Source organism: Vicia villosa, linkage group LG2, assembly GCF_029867415.1.
Source record: "Vicia villosa cultivar HV-30 ecotype Madison, WI linkage group LG2, Vvil1.0, whole genome shotgun sequence".
Lineage (NCBI taxonomy): Eukaryota > Viridiplantae > Streptophyta > Magnoliopsida > Fabales > Fabaceae > Vicia > Vicia villosa.
The window spans coordinates 70,724,373-70,730,628 of NC_081181.1; positions in this window are offsets into that span (position 1 = coordinate 70,724,373).

Genomic DNA, 6,256 nt, shown 5'->3' on the forward strand with positions numbered 1-6,256 from the left:
GCGCGTTTTTTAGTACTGTTTTGAAGGTCTTTTAGAACGTTGCCACACACAAACCAATTTGGAAAAGGAGGGCTCAAAGCCACACCAAAATCCGCACTTGGCAGTGGAGGGAATTTTGGAGGATTAAGTTTGAAAGCCACTTCATAACGTAGTTCTGGTCGAACATACGAGGGCAATTTCAACTTATCCAGTTTGGCGGAAAACTTTTCGCGCAAAATGACTGCAGCCTCACGAACGGTCCGACTAAGATCATCAGGCCTGTAGATAGTTTCAAAGAATTTTTGAAAAGCTTGGATTTCTTTAATATGAGTTGAAGTACCTTTGTGAAAATTCTCCTGCACATCAGCAAAAGCTGCAGTTAGTTCTCGAGCAAGACTATCGGCATCAAAGATTTGGGAGCTATAATAATCCGTCCACCATTGGTGAAAATCTGGTGTAGAGTAAAAAGCAGGTTCGAAAGGAATAGGAGAAAAGTTGGTGGTGCCAACGTATTTGTTGATTTTTGTTTCACATTCTCCTTCAGTCAAGTACAAGGTATGGAAACACATATGGCTCCTTTTCTCATATAAGCACTTGGGTTTTATTTGAACCAACCCAAACTGTCTCGAGACCAAATTTGGTTGATAGCACACAAGAATACATTTACCTTTTGATGGTCGAAGGCGATGAGAAAATAACCTTGGAGTCAGAAAGGCTTTCCAAATTTCCATAGACTCAGTTTGTTGATCCTGAGATGTTGATGGAAATGTTCGAGTAAACCATTCGGGACCTATTGTTCTGTGTACAAACGGGGCCATAGAAGGATCGAACTGATTACGATGGGCAAACATCATTGAATACGCCAGAAAGTGTTCACGAAGCTTCCCAGTTTCTTCTTTTGGAGTCAGGTAAGCTAACCTGGTCCCTTCTATAGTTCGATTCTTGATTTTGCTATCTTCCTCATTGACGTTTCCTCGAAAGGGAAGATGGGTTTCGAATGTAGCGTTAAGCCACAGTTGCAATAGCCAGAAAGGACCAGCATAAAGCAAAGTACCGGATTTGTAATTCTTGGTAAGGTTTGCAGCTTCGCTGAGGTTTTCATAAAGAAACCCTAAAAGCAGTTGGCTGAGGTTGAGCTTTTTTCCAACATGCAGCTGATTAGCCATGCAAAGGTATCTCTTTGCAACTTGTATGGATCTTGAGCAGAAGGCACATCGTGAGAGCCATAGCGCTAAGAAAGCAATATGCTCTTCATCGGATACTGCCGTTTCAGTGGTGATATGGTGCTTCTGGATGAATGCAGTATAAGTGACTATCGAGTCATTAAAACCAATAGTATCAATATCCATCTCATTGGGATCGAAGGTTTCGCCAGTTGGTCGAAGTCCTGTAATCGCAGCCACATCGAAAAGAGTGGGGGTAACCATTCCACATGGGAGATGGAAAGTGTTGTGAGAAGCATCCCAAAAATGAACCGCTGCTACTAGCATGGGTTGGTTATATTCTAAGCCTGTTTTTGACAGTTGAATCAAATCGTATATTCCTAACGATTTCCAGAAGGATTCTTTCTGTTTCTCTACTTTTTCTAACCAGGCATAGTACAAATCAGGGTCTTTGGCTAAGGGAATTGACCTAAACACTTTTACAACGTTGGTCATATAGTTTAACCTAATTTTCGTCAAAGCCAAAGGGGTTACAGTTGAAGTTTCTTCAATGTTAGCAGATTTTCCTGAGGGAGAACAGCCATCTTCATCTATCTTAGTCTTGCTAACTAATGGTCTAGTCTTGTAATAAGCAGGGAAGAATCTATTTAGAGATGAAATATTTTCACCTGGTAACGGACCCATAAAAGCAAGAGATTTTCCAGAAAGTTCAAAGGGAATGATTACCTGGGAAGCGTAAATAGCGCGTACTTCTTCGGTGTTAGGGTTTGGAATGTGCTCTTGTTCCCCAGACCGTGTTGTCGATTGGAGCTTCAGAACAGGTTGAAGAACATTTGAAGATGAAGCCATAGAGAGATTTTGATTAAGAAAGCAAGATTTTGAAAAGATTGAGGATGTTGGTTTTTCTGTTGAAGAAGATGAAGAAATAGGAATGAAAGGTTGTATAGAAGTGCAAGACCAAGTATTTAAAGGTTTAACGGAAACCCTTTTTAAATCTTTTGGGTAAAACCCAAAGAACACGTGGCGGCTGGTGATTTAATCCGACGGTGGTTGAATAAATTGGCTTCACTCCTAGTATGTAGGAGTAATGATCAAGAAGTAAGGTCAAAAACGTGGGAATGTAAGTTATGAGAAGACATCTTTGAAAATGACAAGACGTTTCGGGAACAGGGTCATCAATGATTATGACGTTAGTCAGCAGTCTTGGAACTCTCAAAGATCAATAAGAAACGAAATCTTATGATGACAAGAAACGCCTATTTCTTTTGATTTTCGAAACAGGCATTTATTGGGGGCAATTTGTTAGCTGAAGATTTCGTCTTGTAATATTTGTCCTTCGAAGAAGTGGAAAATCGAAGGAAAGATGGTTACTGATGGCCATCCCTTAAAAATAAAAGATGGCTACTGATGGCCATGCTTCGAGAATAAAGATTTCTAAGTTCGTTATGAAGATAATGAATACTGAAAGCTAGCGAAAGTATGTGTCTTCGGGGACTTAGACAAAATTTATAAAATATATTCAAGTATTACTACTTAGCGTGTTTTCGTAGTGTTTTTAATACACTGCCACGCGTCGAAGACGGACTCAGGCGGGAAGATTTGAAATTCGAAGACGGTTTCGTAACTGTCCAAGTAACAGATGGCGTCGCTGGAAGTTCTTATGAGAGACGTGGCAGCAGATTAGTGTAGGACCGTTAAGGTCGAAACTAGTATAAATAGGAGTCTTAATTTTAGGATTCTGTGTGTTCATTTTGTACAAATCACTCACATATTTACTCAAGTATCAAGCGTTAAGAGAAAGAGTTCGCTGAGAAAATGTACGTATGACACCACCGCTTTAATACATGTGTATTATCTTTCGTTTTCGAATATCTTTCAGAATTACTGCATTCCATTTACTTCTTGCCATTTACATTTCTGTATCTTTACTTTAATGTCATTTACTTTCGAATTACTTTCATGTCATTTATTTTCAAAGTCTTTAACGTTTCTGCATTTTAAGATTCTTTACGTTTAACAGTCCTTTTAGTTTCATATATTATGTTACTTATCTTTTCATTAAAATCATACTTACATATAACAAAGTGATTATCAAGATTACTTGTTCTTTAATCGAACAACGCTTATTGAAGAAGACGAATCATGAATATGGTTCGAATGAGCATTGATAACAATCTTTTTGACTATGTGTCCTAGGATCAATCTAGTCGATCCTGCGAGTAACCAAATCATATTTATTATAGTTTGGAAGACTAGCGGTTGTTTACCGGAAATCACCGTACACAACTCCTCGAAGAGAAGATAAAGAATGTCCAGTCTCATCAGGCAGCAATCCAACAAGCCAATCAGGAAGAATTGACTGAAGTAGCGCAGTTAGGGATTCAACACTTCGAGACGGCACAGAAGCTAGTGCCAGAGATCGAAGAACTGAAAAGACAACAGGCATTAATCGAACGTCATATGTCTTTATGGGAAACTCAATATTCGAAGATGAAAGAGAACCTTCCCAAGGATTTTAATTAGCCACTTTGGACCTTGTACTATTTTTGTGTTTCGTACTTAGTTCTTTCCTTTCTTGATTTTGTAATCAAACTTCCCCAGGAATATATAAGTAACTTTGTCTTTCCATCTTCCATACATCAATTTTTGTAATTGTCACGTCACGAGTAGCGTTTTAACAATTCCTAAAAATTGTCAAAAATTATTTTTATTATCTGTTAGAACAAGATTTGTTCTTATCAATATTCTTAGTTTTGATGATAACAATGTATATGAATTTTGTATGAGATAATGTGGTACTCTAATACTATGCAATTTCCATTTCAAGAATTATATAAAGAGTATGCAGAAGCAGAAGCACTGAAGTTCTCATGGTATCACGCTAAGAAGCACTTCAAGGTCAGAAGACAAGAAGATGCTCTGCACCAAGCTGTTTGACTCTGATGATATTCAAACGTTGTTTACACAAACATCAGATCAGAAGCAAGTACAAGATGGCAGGCTACGCTGACTGACAAAAGGAACGTTAGAAGCTATTAAAGGCAACGTCAGTAGACACAGTGAAAGCAAGGCTCGAGGTAGTTGACAAAAGAGTGAAACATTAAATGCAATGCTATACGGATTACGCAAAGCATTAAATGCTCCTAACAGTCATCTTCTCAAACGCCTATATATTGAAGTTCTGATGAGAAGCTGAAGACAACACCTGCGCAAATATACAGAAACGCTGTCAAATTCAAAAAGCTCTCAAACTTCATCTTCAACCTCACTATATTGCTGTTGTAATACTTTAGTGAGATTAAGCTTAAACTTAAGAGAAAATCACAGTTGTGATAATAGCTTTATAAGAAGCATTGTTACTCTTAAAAGAATTTGTTTACATTAATTTGTAAGAACTAGAGTGATCAGGTTGTTGATCAGAATACTCTAGAAAGTCTTAGAAGGTATCTAAGCAGTTTGTTCCTAGAGTGATCAGGTTGTGATCAGTATACTCTAGAAGACTTAGAAGTTGTCTAAGTGGAAAACCATTGTAATCTTGTGTGATTAGTGGATTAAATCCTCAGGTGAGGTAAATCACTCCAAGGGGGTGGATTGGAGTAGTTTAGTTAACAACGAACCAGGATAAAAATCATTGTGCAAACTGTTTTTATCTTACAAGTTTTAAAGCTACACTTATTCAAACCCCCCCTTTCTAAGTGTTTTTCTATCCTTCAATTGGCATCAGAGCGCCGGTTCTAAGGTGCAAGCACTTAACCGTGTTTAGAAAAGATTCAGGAAGAGAAAAACGCTTCAGTACAAGATGGCTGGTGAAGATCCAACAAATACATCTACATCTGGCTCAGTTGAGCAACACAATGGAAATGGTAACAATGGTTATATTAGACCACCAGTATTTGATGGTGAAAACTTTGAATACTGGAAAGATAAACTTGAAAGTTACTTCCTTGGTCTAAATGGTGACTTATGGGATCTTCTGATGGATGGTTACAAACATCCAGTGAAAGCTACTGGCGTAAGGCATACAAGACAAGAAATGAATGATGATCAAAAGAAGCTATTCAAAAATCATCATAAATGTAGGACTGTTTTGCTGAATGCTATCTCTCATGCTGAGTATGAGAAGATATCTAACAGGGAAACTGCCTATGATATATATGAGTCATTGAAAATGACCCATGAAGGAAATGCTCAAGTCAAGGAGACCAAAGCTCTTGCCCTAATCCAGAAATATGAAGCCTTCAAGATGGAGGATGATGAAAATATTGAGAAGATGTTCTCAAGATTTCAAACGCTAACTGCTGGATTAAGAGTTCTGGACAAAGGCTACACCAAAGCTGGTCATGTAAAGAAGATCATCAGAAGCTTGCCTAGAAGATGGGGTCCAATGGTGACTGCATTCAAGATAGCAAAGAATCTGAATGAAGTCTCTCTGGAAGAGCTAATCAGTGCTTTGAGAAGCCATGAGATAGAGCTGGATGCAAATGAGCCTCAGAAGAAAGGTAAGTCTATTGCATTAAAATCTAATTATAAAAAATGCACTAACGCTTTTCAGGCTGAAGAAGAAGATTCTGAAGAATCAGAATCAGAAGAAGAAGATGAACTGTCCATGATCTCCAGAAGGGTTAACCAACTCTGGAAAAGCAAGCAAAGGTAGTTCAAGAACTTTAGAAGTTCAAAGAAGCCTAAAAGAGGAGAATCTTCTGGTGGCAGAAGATCTGACAAGAAGAAGATCATCTGCTATGAGTGCAATGAGCCTGGACACTTCAAGAATGAATGTCCAAAACTTCAAAAGGAAAATCCCAAGAAGAAGTTTCATAAGAAGAAAGGTCTTATGGCAACATGGGATGATTCAGAATCAGAATCAGACTCTGAAGGCGAGCAGGCAAACTTTGCACTGATGGCCACAGTGGATGACGGATCAGAATCTACATCAGAATCAGATTCTGAAGAGGTATTTTCTGAACTATCTAGAGAAGAGTTAGTTTCCAGCTTAACTGAACTTCTGGAACTCAAGGCTCATCTTAGTATCAAATACAAAAAGCTGAAAAAGCTATTTGAATTTGAAACTAAGAAGCTAGAAGTGGAAAATTCTGAACTAAAGGAAAAAGTTTTAA